The sequence below is a fragment of the Eriocheir sinensis genome, chromosome 63, assembly GCF_024679095.1.
Source record: "Eriocheir sinensis breed Jianghai 21 chromosome 63, ASM2467909v1, whole genome shotgun sequence".
NCBI classification, from domain to species: Eukaryota; Metazoa; Arthropoda; class Malacostraca; order Decapoda; family Varunidae; genus Eriocheir; species Eriocheir sinensis.
Window position 1 is genome coordinate 1,160,458 of NC_066571.1, and position 12,336 is coordinate 1,172,793.

General features: G+C 44.3%; 1 protein-coding gene and 3 long non-coding RNA genes across 6 annotated transcripts in view; 2 read left to right on the plus strand and 2 right to left on the minus strand.

The window, feature by feature from the left end:
• Positions 1–473: 473 nt before the first annotated feature.
• The window catches only part of LOC126986819 (uncharacterized), a 36,867-nt gene continuing 25,004 nt past the window's right edge, over positions 474–12,336 (minus strand). The window contains exons 2-3 of the long non-coding RNA XR_007739986.1: positions 1,120–1,765; positions 474–941 (exon numbers count right to left, since the gene is read on the minus strand). This is a non-coding gene — a long non-coding RNA (uncharacterized LOC126986819). The remainder of the gene's footprint in view (positions 942–1,119; positions 1,766–12,336) is intronic.
• Positions 3,179–6,338, plus strand: LOC126986818 (uncharacterized). The gene is made up of 3 exons (XR_007739985.1): positions 3,179–3,262; positions 5,386–5,757; positions 6,065–6,338. It is a non-coding gene; the product is annotated as an uncharacterized LOC126986818 (long non-coding RNA).
• On the minus strand, positions 4,376–6,668 carry LOC126986816 (uncharacterized). 2 transcript variants are annotated; one of them, XR_007739984.1, is made up of 3 exons: positions 6,530–6,668; positions 5,111–5,206; positions 4,376–5,026 (listed from the first exon to the last, which is right to left on the minus strand). It is a non-coding gene; the product is annotated as an uncharacterized LOC126986816 (long non-coding RNA). The 2 variants fall into 2 exon arrangements; XR_007739983.1 differs by having other exon boundaries at positions 4,377–5,026; positions 5,083–5,206.
• Positions 10,669–12,336, plus strand: part of LOC126986811 (uncharacterized) — a 108,987-nt gene continuing 107,319 nt past the window's right edge. The window contains exon 1 of one of the 2 annotated variants that reach the window (XM_050843183.1): positions 10,669–11,006. The gene's annotated coding sequence lies outside the window, so the exon portion shown is untranslated. The remainder of the gene's footprint in view (positions 11,007–12,336) is intronic. The other variant, XM_050843178.1, reaches the window with a different exon arrangement.

Genomic DNA, 12,336 nt, shown 5'->3' on the forward strand with positions numbered 1-12,336 from the left:
TAGACATTCAAAATTTGCTCAGATTATGCTGAAAGCAGAATGTTATGCTAGATCTGGTAACACTGTTCACTGCTCGAACTTACAAGCGAACGGGTCTCTCTCTCTCTCTCTCTCTCTCTCTCTCTCTCTCTCTCTCTCTCTCTCTCTCTCTCTCTCTCTCTCTCTCTCTCTCTCATTTTATTTTCAATTAGACAGTACTTCGTCTTTTAAATAAGGACTATATATTACAATCTAGTATTGTTTTTTGATATATATATATATATATATATATATATATATATATATATATATATATATATATATATATATATATATATATATATCCCTTCTTTATTCCAGTATTTAATTATTACAACTTTTTTCTGTTCATATGTTAACTCTCAGTAATTTTTCCCTATGAAGACCAGCCCACAGACTGGGCAGCCCATCTGGAAAAGTCCAGAGTCTCCAGATGGCCAGTCCGCCCCTGGCTACGAGGACGTCCCCCTCACCAGATTCTTTCAACGCAACACTCACCGACTGCGGGGCCACTCCTACAAGCTGAGTAAACCAGACCATTGGCGAACCACCATGAAGGGAAACTGGTTTGCCATTAGAGTTATAGACCCGTGGAATAAGCTCTCAGATAATGTGGTATCTGCCCCTTCAATAGCCAGTTTCAAATCGCGGTATGACAGGCACTTGGATCAGGGGCATGAGGCTAACAGGTCTTAGAGGTGGGGAACACCAAAAGAAGTCACTTCTTATTCCCCCACTATCCATTCATAGGTAAGCATAGGTAAGCATCCCCAGCCAGGCCTTTATATCGGCAGCTCCTGTGAAAAGAAAACAAAACATGCGGGAAGTCAATGTTCTCGGGGCAAGATATCATTCCCTACATCTTTCACGCCACATGCCCTCCAAGAACTCTTTCACTGCCTCAATCACTCGTCCACTCGTCTCTCCACTGAGCCCCAGCAGCAGCACCATCCACTCCCTTCCAGTCCTCCCGTTTACTCCACGTCCCATCTCGCTCAGAAACACATGCATCATCTTCGTTCTCTCCCTGTCATACTTCTTACATTCCAGCACTACATGCTGCCCAGTCTCGTCCACACCCCTATCACACATCTGGCACACTTTGCTGCGGGACTCAGACCATCTATAGTTCCTTGCATTCACATCCAGACACTGCGCTCTAGCACGGAAAAGATCATCTCCAAGGCTTCCCTCATACCACACCTCACACTTTGGGGCCTCTTTCTCCCTATACCAGTCGAGTTTCCTTTCTTTCCATCTCATTCTTCCACTTGCTCAATCCCTCATCTTTAACTGCCATATCTATCACATTCTTCCACTTTCTTACATCCCACTCAAACCCCTCTCCATTTCTGTTTGTTATTCTCCATTCAAACACATTCTGTCTATCTTCAAAGGGTCGGTACACCCACCTACTTAGCATAACATTCCTGTCTATCATTCGCCCACATTTATTCGCCCATTTGCCATCTCTTATACTCCACAAGTATACTTTCCTTGCTAATCTTGCATCCTCCATTTGTTCCAGTCTCACTTTATATCTCAAGGTTGCCTTTACTAGTCTTTCCCTAAACGTGCTCCATCCCATGTCCCCCCTAAGAGCCTCTACTGCTGCAAACCTTGGTGCATTCAGTGCCATTCTTGCTACCCTATTCTGCCCCACTTCCAATTTTTCTATCTCACTGTCATTCCATGTCATCACATCCATTCCATACATAATGCTCGGGACAGCCACACTCTTCCAAACCTCACGGAGGACATCATACTTGCTCGCTCTCATCCTCGCTGCACTCCCTAAACGGCCTACCCACTGGTTTGTCATACTTATCTTTACATTCTTGGCCCTGCCGCATCCATTTACCTCCATCCACACCCCTAGATACTTGTATTCTTCCGTCTGTTCAAACTCATCCCCTTCCAGTCTCCAAGTTATTTCTCTCTCATCCTCTGACCTATTTACTATCATTACTTTGCTCTTCTCACTACTTAACCTAACCCCAAAATCCCTTCCATAACCCCCTACCACATCTAGGAGACTCTGTAGTTCTTCAGCAGACTCACTCATAACCACCACATCATCCGCATACAACAACACACATACTTTATCCTCTCCAATTCTCACTCCTGCATTCATTCTCCTCATTCTGACTGCTAATTCCTCTGTGAAAAGACTAAATAATGTTGGTGATAATATACAGCCTTGTCTCACTCCTCTTTCACTCTTCACCCAACCTGTCTCTAGATCACCTAGTCTATACTTTGCTCTTGTACCTACATACATACTTCTAATTATGTTAACAATCTTATCACTCAGGCCAACTTTTTCAAGCACTCTGCATAACACATCTCTATTCACCCTGTCATAAGCTTTCTCTATATCTAGGAAGCCTAAGTACAGTTTCCCTCCCTCTCTTTTTCCTTTCAATCAGCTCATTTACAACAAACATATTATCTTCTGCTCGCCTGTCCACTCGGAATCCGTTCTGCTCCTCACCCAGCACCCTGGCACTCTCAATCCATTTACACAACCTTTCATTCAACACAGCACTAAAGATTTTTCCTATTGAGTTTACCAGAGAGATTGGCCTATAGTTCTTTAATTCCTGTTTACTCTTATGCCCGCCCTTGTGGATCAGAGTCACTCTACATTCATTCCATTTACTTGGCACTCTCTCTTCTTCCCATACCTGGTTGAATAACTCAGTCATCCTCTCAATCACAGCCGCACCTCCATTTTTATACAACTCATACGGGATCTCATCTGGTCCTGCAGCCTTACCATTCTTCTGTCTTTTCACACATCTCTCAACTTCCTCCCTGCTGATCCTTTCATTCAGCTCATTTGCATCTTTCCTCTCCATAGTCACACATCCTTCTCTCACACCAAATACTTCCCCTACTCCTCCTATTTCTTCCCAAAACTCCCTGACTCCCTCATTTTCTCCTTATCTGTAATTTTTTCACCATTCACCTTCAGACTTTCCACATTCTCACTGTCACTCATCCTCTCACCTCTCAGGAATCTATACCACTCACGGCCCACTCAAGGCCCCGTCTTGGTCCTGGCCTGGGTCTGGGGGCCGCCGCGCAGAGACCGCCGGGCCAAAGGCGTCCAGAGTGTGTCCGGCGCCGCCTCCTCGTTCATCATCGCCTTTTCTCCCTTCTTCTTATTATTATTCCCTTCTCCCTGCGGCGGCGGCGAGGGAGAGAAGGGAGGAGGAGCGCCTGGCCTTCCTCCACACCGGTGAGTGGCGGAGGAAAGGGAGGGAGGGAAAGAGAGAGGGTGGAAGGGAGGAAAGGGAGAGTGGAGGAGAGAGAGAGAGAGAGAGAGAGGAAAGGAAGCTGTGGGAGCAATATCGGAGGCGCGTAGTCATTCTCCATATTTACCCTAAACCAACAGTAATTCCCATGTAACTGTGTGCGCTGGCGGCCATATCCCGGAGACCCTAAGGCACATGTTGACGGGACTTTGTGAGAATGTGCGTCCGTAGTCTGCACAGGCCTGGCCTAGATATCCTCGTCTCAACGCTCATGACGGCCGAGAAAATGTCTGAAAGGGGAGCGTCGGCAAAGATAATGTCCTGTTAGTTTACACGCACTCTGCGATATTGTTGAAACTGAAAACTGCAGAACGATGGGATTGTACGAGTGTGTGCGTCTACAGTGTGTGCAGGTCTGGCGTAAGTATCGTTGTCGCATCGCTTGTGGCGGCAGAGAAAATGGTAAATGGTTTGGCGTCGGCAAGATTAGTTTAGCGAAAGTGTCGGAAAAATTCAACGTGTTTTGCAATACCGTTGAAACTGTTGGGTGCAGGGCAGTGAGATTTTGTGAGTGTGTGCGTCTGTTGTGTGTGCTGGTCTGGCATGAGTATCTTTGTTGAGTGACTTATGAAAGCCGAGAAAATTAAAAAAAAGTTGTGTCACGGCAAGATAGGTTACCGAGAGTCTGAACGCATGTTGCGATATCCTTGAAACTATAGGGCACAGGTCGATGGGACTTTAATGTGTTTTGTGTTTGTACCCAGCGCAGATGTGGTGTAAATATCTTTGTCAAGTGACTTATAACGGCTGAGAAAATGATTAAAAATTGTGTCGGTAAGATAATTTTAGCGAATGCCTCCAAAACATTGAACGTGTTTTGCGATATCATTGAAACTATAGGGTGCCAGTCAGTGGGGTTTTATGGGCAGGTGCGTCCATGGTGTGCGCTGGTCTGGCATGATGTCGCATCGCTTATAACAGCCGAGAAAAATGGAAAAAAATATAAAAAGTGAACAAATTTGGTGTGTGAGAGAGAGAGAGAGAGAGAGAGAGAGAGAGAGAGAGAGAGAGAGAGAGAGAGAGAGAGAGAGAGCACAATGTATAATCTATTGAGTGTACAGTATTTTGTGTTATAGCCAGACAGCTACTCGGTGCTTTACGACAAAGATCTAACCTGCAGTTATATATGTCAAACTATTTGGTGGGAATGGCAAAGGTTACTGGCGCGGCGGTAGAGTTCAGGACCGTGACATTGACCAAGTGGTGGTGGTGGTGGTGGTGGCTGCGGGGGTCATGTTTCTTGAAGGCCACTCCCTCTAAGCCCCCTGTGAGTACCGGGGACAACTTACACACCTGTGAGTACTGGGGACAACTTACACATCTGTGAGTACCGGGGACAACTTACACACCTATGAGTACCGGGGACAACTTACACACCTGTGAGTACTGGGGACAACTTACACACCTGTGAGTACTGGGGACAACTTACACACCTGTGAGTACCGGGGACAACTTACACACCTGTGAGTACTGGGGACAACTTACACACCTGTGAGTACTGGGGACAACTTACACACCTGTGAGTACCGGGGACAAACTTACACACCTGTGAGTACTGGGGACAACTTACACACCTGTGAGTACCGGGGACAAACTTACACACCTGTGAGTACTGGGGACAACTTACACACCTGTGAGTACTGGGGACAACTTACACACCTGTGAGTACCGGGGACAAACTTACACACCTGTAAGTACTGGGGACAACTTACACACCTGTGAGTACTGGGGACAACTTACACACCTGTGAGTACTGGGGACAACTTACACACCTGTGAGTACCGGGGACAAACTTACACACCTGTGAGTACTGGGGACAACTTACACACCTGTGCGTACCGGGGACAAACTTACACACCTATGCACACCTTGGATCTTTTCCGTTTGGCGTACAGCGCTAAAATTAATTTTAATATAGATTTTCTTATGTATTTTTGTCCGTAGAATCCGAATATGACAACCGTTTTATGGAGAAACGAACAGTTTTTAAGTTATTTTCCTTTGAAGTTATTTTCTCCCTATCTAATACATATTTCTGTATTTTCAGAGTGAAATCATGGAGAAGAAAAGTAATGTTAACTTACAGTGGATATTTGAAAATATTAAAGGTGAAGAAGATGCAGTTGCTTTTTTTCAAGAACATGATGTTATTTCAAGTAAAAAACAGTGCAGAAAAAAGCATGATATGGAACTGAAGAAAAGAAATGACAGTTTTAGTTGGAGATGCAGCAAGAAAATGTGTGAGCAGGTCATTTCCATTAGGAAAGATACTTGGCTAGAGGGTAGTGTACTACCACTCAAGAAAATAATATTGATCATATATTCCTGGAGTAAACAGTATACTACTATTAAATTTGCCAAGGAAGAACTAGAGATCAACCATAATACCATGGTGGATTTCAATAACTATCTAAGAGAGGTGAGACTTACAAAATAACCTAACCTAACCTAACCTAACCCCTAACCTAACCTAACCTAACCCAACCCCTAACCTAACCTAACCCAACCCCTAACCTAACCTAACCCAACCCCTAACCTAACCTAACCCCTAACCTAACCTAACCTAACCCCTAACCTAACCTAACCCCTAACCTAACCTAACCTAACCCAACCCCTAACCTAACCTAACCTAACCCCTAACCTAACCTAACCTAACCTAACCCCTAACCTAACCTAACCTAACCCCTAACCTAACCTAACCTAACCTAAACTTGTTTTTTCTACAGGTGTGTGCTGATGACATCTTGAAGCATCCACAAAAAGTTGGTGGTCAAGGTTTGACTGTAGAGATAGATGAAACTCTTTATGCTAGAAGGAAGTATAACAGAGGGAGACAACTTCCAGAACAGTGCGAGTTCATCTGGAGACGGCGCCACTCAGGAAAGGATTATTTTGCTGAAATACTGAAAAATATTGCTAATTTTCAGAAAAATTAAAAGGATGACTTCTTTGTTTGTTTTTTTATATGTAATGAACTAGTTCTGTATTAATAAATTGTATATAATACTGAATATTACGACTTTTTAAAGTTTGAATTCCTTCAGTAATAGATAGGAAGAAAATAACTTTGAAGGCAAATAACTCAAAAACTGTTAATTTCTCCAAAAAAATAATGTGATATTCTGATTCTACGGATATTAAAATTACTTTTAGCGCTGTACGCCAAACGGAAAAGACCCCACACGGATCACCTTTCCTGCCGCAGCCGGCCAGGAGTCTCCTCTCACCTCTGCTCCTTCTTCTCCTGCTGGCCCCGTCCCTGCTGTTCCTGCTCCTGCCCGCCATGCCAGGCTTCCCGGCGTTCCCAGCGAGACATTCACAAAAAGGTGCAGCCATTCCCCAACACGGCAGGAGGCAGGCACAGGCGGGAGGCAGGAAGGGCGGCGGGCCTAACAATATTTACCTCGACGCCAACACTTCCTCCTTATCTATTGCCTCCAAACGCATCAGAGTAACTTAAATAACTTCAAAACTATTTATTAGGCTTTTGGGGAGGAAATAGGAGGAGTGGGTGAGGACATGAATGTGAGAGAAGCGGCTGTAACCATGTCTGCAACAATATTAAATAATCCAATTCAATTCAATCCAATTCCATGGAGAGGAAAGATGCAATTAACTGAGCTGAATGAAGTAGGGAGGAAGCTGTGAGGTGTATTGAGAGTCTAGGGATGGGCAAGTACCGTTAATTTGAGTACCGGTACCGAAAACTCAAGTACCGTTAGTACCGGTACCGGTACCCAAAGGAGTTTTTTTTTTCTTAATACTTCTGATGAAATTCCCAAACAAATTTCCTGTAAAGAAAACTCTCTCTCTCTTCCTTCAACTTAATATCAACTAGAGTAGAAATGCAACGTTTAGGAGCCTTCTGATTATGTAAAATCACTTAGGTTTAAGGACAGACCACCTAGTCTGTACCATGGGGTCTGTGTGGTCTAATTTTCTATGTAAATCTATGTAAATCTCTCTCTCTCTCTCTCTCTCTCTCTCTCTCTCTCTCTCTCTCTCTCTCTCTCTCTCTCTCTCTCTCTCTCTCTCTCTCCGAATGAAGTGAATATTTATTTTTTCGAAAAAAAAATAGTAAGTATAGTTACTATGGATGTACTCGATCATAGTCTAATAACAATAAAAATATTTATTAGCAACCTAAAAATGAAAAAGAATCGGACATGAAGAATTATCCAGTAACTCCAATAAATAAATCAAATAATAAAATAATGGAAACGGGAGCTGTGATGGAAACGGAAGGCAGGACAAAATGGTGGGAACTTGGGGAGACGGTCAGCGAGGGAGTAACTCAGCGTCTACACACAGAGCCCATACCGCGTGATACCACATGGAGGCGGGCGGGCGAGCGCCGAGCGTCACTAAGATCCAAACGGTACCGGTACTATATAGCGGCAATGCGCAGTGCCGAGTGATCATTAAGCTTCCCGGAACCCAAGTGATCATGACGCTTCGCGGTACCAGTACCGATACCAGGTATCGGTACTGGTACCGCGAAGCATCATGATCACTTGGGTTCCGGCGGGAAGCTTAATGATCACTCGGCACTGCGCATTGCCGTTAGTACCGGTACCGTTTGGATCTTAGTGACGCTCGGCGCTCGCCCGCCTCCATGTGGTATGAGCCCTGTGTGTAGACGCTGAGTCACTGCCCCGCTGACCGTCTCCCCAAGTTCCCACCATTTTGTCCTGCTTTCCGTTTCCATCACAGCTCCCGTTTCCATTATTTTATTTATTTATTGGAGTTACTGGATAATTTTTCATGTCCGATTCTTTTTCTTTTTTAGGTTGCTAATAAATATTGTTATTGTTATTAGACTATGATCGAGTACCCATATCACTGAGATATCCACTCACTGAGTGGTGATCTCTCTCTCTCTCTCTACGTTGCCGTCATCTGATAGTTGTATTTCTGTTAATCCGACAAAAACTAACAGAAATACAACTATCAGATGACGGCAACGTAGAGGAAGCCTGGCTAAGCCTTAAAAATCACTTACTCACTCAGCAGAACACATTCGTCCCCTTGTGCGAGAAGCGAATTAACACTAATAAAAGCCCACCGTGGTTTAATAGCGAAATTAAACAATCAGTCAATGAGAGAAAATTGTTTTACAGGTTAAAGAAAGAACAAAGCACGCCCGAAAACATTAGACTTTATAATGATGCCAGGCGACGAGTAAAAAGACTAGTAGGTCAGGCAAAGCGTAGATACGAAGAAAATATTGCAGCCAACTGTAAAAATAATCCGAAATCTTTCTTCAGTTACATAAACAACAGAAAGGCGATCAAAAGTGGTATTGGACCTTTAACAAACAGCGACGGTGCACTAGTGACTGACAGCCAACACATTGCAAACCTCTTAAACAATTACTTTTCCTCGGTGTTTAATACTAACAGTCTTCCTCTCGCTACCACCAATACCAGTACTATTGTAAATCTCGAGCATGCATTGCCTAATTTTGAAATAACAACCGATGAAGTCCTTAAAGCTCTCCATTCACTTAAAACAAATAAAAGTCCTGGACCTGACAAAGTATATCCAACTCTGCTGAAAGAAACAAAGAGCGAAATACTCTCCTCCCTCACAACCGTATTCAATATGTCCTTGCGACAAGGCATCGTCCCTTCAGATTGGAAAAAGGCTAACGTGACACCGATTTTCAAGAAAGGAGACAAACAAGTACCAGGTAATTACAGGCCCATTAGTCTAACTTCGGTTGTAGGTAAGCTACTTGAGGGCATAATTAGAGACAAAATTGTGAATTACCTTGAAAGCCACTCATTGATTGGGGACTCACAACATGGCTTCCGAAACAAAAGATCCTGCCTATCAAACCTATTAACCTTTTATAACGACCTCTTCACTGTTTATGACGTAACCAAATCACTGGACGTAGTCTATCTTGATTTCAGAAAGCGTTTGATAAAGTCCCGCATCATAAATTACTTTACAAATTAAAGCAAATAGGTATTGACGGTCAAGTAAACCAATGGATCGCGAATTGGTTGAGCAACAGACAACAAAGAGTAGTGATTGACGGATTTAACTCAGAATGGGCGCCTGTCACTAGTGGCGTCCCTCAGGGCTCGGTCCTTGGCCCAGTGCTCTTCATTATTTACATCAACGACGTGGATGTTGGACTCAATAACCGCATTAGTAAATTTGCAGACGACACAAAGATTGGTAACTCGGTTCTCACTGACGAAGACAGGCAAAGCCTCCAAGAGGATTTGCACAAAATTTCAGCTTGGTCGGATAGATGGGAGATGCCCTTTAACGTAGACAAGTGCCAGGTCCTTCAAGTTGGAACGAGGAATAAGAAGTTCGAATACGAAATGCGCGGCGTTAAACTCAAAAGCGTTCAATGCGTCAAAGACTTGGGGGTCAAAATCGCGTCAAACCTCAAATTCTCACAGCAATGCATCGATGCAGCAAATAAAGCGAACAGAATGATGGGCTTCATTAAAAGAAACTTTGTATTCAAGAATAAAGATGTAATACTCCCGCTCTACAACAGTTTAGTTAGACCCCACTTGGAATATGCGGTACAGTTTTGGTCTCCCCACCATGCAAAGGATATTGCTAAATTAGAAGGTGTTCAGCGTCGGGCAACGAAAATGATCCCTTCCTTGCGCAACAAATCCTACGAAGAAAGACTTTCTACCCTTAACATGTTCTCTCTTGAGAAACGTCGCCTCCGAGGAAAACTGATCGAATGTTTTAAAATACTTAATGGGTTCACGAATGTAGACAGATCAACATTGTTTATGATCGATGACACTTTGCGCACGAGGAACAATGGCGTAAAACTCAGATGTAGACAAGTAAATTCAGACTGCACCAAATTTTTCTTCACTAACGTTGTAGTGCGAGAATGGAATAAGCTTCCACCGTCAGTGGTCCAGTGTAACACGATTGACTCCTTCAAAAATAAGCTCGACCGTCACTTCCTTCAACTTAATATCAACTAGAGTAGAAATGCAACGTTTTGGAGTCTTCTGATTAATGTAAAATCACTTAGGTTTAAGGACAGACCACCAAGTCTGGACCATGGGGTCTGTGTGGTCTGATTTTCTATGTAAATCTATGTAAATCTCTCTCTCTCTCTCTGAATGAAGTGAATATTTATTTTTTCGATAAAAAAAATAGCATGTATAGTTATTATGGATGTACTCGATCATAGTCTAATAACAATAACAATATTTAGTAGCAACCTAAAAAAGAATCGGACATGAAGAATTATCAATAAATCCAATAAATAAATCCGAGCAATCTGGTACCGGTACCGTACCGTTTAGCTGGTACCGTTAGTACCGGTACTGGTACCGGTACCTGCCCACCCCAACGCCTATGTCGGGACTCTCTTGGGACTCTAGACTGGACGGAACCGACTGGACTGGTGTAAACAAAGCCCCGGGTGTGGCTCACACCTCGCCTATTGTCTTCATTAACATTCTCCTGTCCGACCTGCCCGCCCCTCCTGACCATCACACCTTCCTGCTGCCTGCTGCCAGAACGACGACCTGCCAACACCCGCCACGCTGACGGGGCTGTGGAGGCCCTGACACACTCCACGAGAAGAGGAAACTACACTGTGAGGGTGTTGTCCTGAGCAGCGGGAGGCGAGGCAGAAGGAGAGTGTGACGCATCTCAAGGGTGAGTGTGAGTGTCTGTCCGTCAGGGTGGAGGAAGGAGTAATGGCCTGTGGGGACAAGGCTGGCAGCGCTGAGGTGACGGCGTGGACCAGCTGGCACCTGTGATGACCTTAATGCCCTGGGGGAGTGCCAGTCCAGGGTAGAGTACCGACATTTTACCGGTTTTGGAAGCGGATTTGGTAAAATTCTAGTGTTTGCCCATACTCCCCCCTCCCCCCATACAAGCCTGGGGACCTGATGGGAACACGGGGTTTCGGGTGGGGAACACGAAATCCGTCGCAATCGCATATTTTTTTTAGTTGGGGGGGGGGATAAAAACTCCCTAGATCTAGGGAAATTCCCTAAATTTAGGAATTTTTCATCCCACCACCACTAAAATGAGCGTTTGCGACAAATTTAGTGTTTTACATACGGAAACCACGCACTCACTGGATCCCCAAGCTTGTTTTGGGAGAGAAGCGTAGTGAACCCACTAAACGATGCTCACCTCACCATCTGGCATGGGCCGACATAAACCGCCTACACCACACTCATGCCCTCTCTCTAGTAGGTTGTCACCTCTTCGCAAGGTTTCTGTCCTCCAAGTAGAGTCCGTGGCACCAAACACAGTGTATCTTCATTGTTTATCACTGACACAAGCAAAACCACCGGCTAGCCGTGATCCGTCCAACGCTGCGCCTTAAACAGTACTGCGGGTTCTAGAGCAAGTGAAGGCTCTCCAACCTCCTGCCCGAGCTGTTCGAACACGTGAATCCTTACTGACTGCATTTTAAATCTGCTTCACAGGTTCCTATTCCCAGTATACAAGGTGATTGTGGATATTAACTCCGCGCCTCCAGAATACGATAATACGCCTCCATATATCATAGTTAAAAAAACAAAATACATGTCCCTCAACCATAATATGAAGGCAGAAGTACTTAAAAGTAAAGAAGAAGCCGAATTAATCCCCTTCCCCCAACGATCTTGGGGGACCTGTGGGAAGTTAAGGTATTTGGGTGGGGGAGCATATTTAAACTACTCCAACCGAACTTTACGACCTGCTAACGGGGGGGGCTTTGCCCCCCTCGACCCCCCTGCATCTAAGTAATTGTAAGGAATTTCCCTACATCTAGGGTATTTTTCGGTAAAGATTCGTATTAGGTCCGTGCCAGTATCTCATAATCTACTTTATGAAACATCAGTATCTCTTCATATATCTTTTCTACAAACCTTCAACAGTCATGGAAACGCTTTGAAAATCCAATTCAAGGACTTTTTTTTTACTCTTGAAAATATGGGATAATGTTTACAGAAGCACGTCGCCTCCTCTGCTGGCCATGGCAACGCTGCAGCCG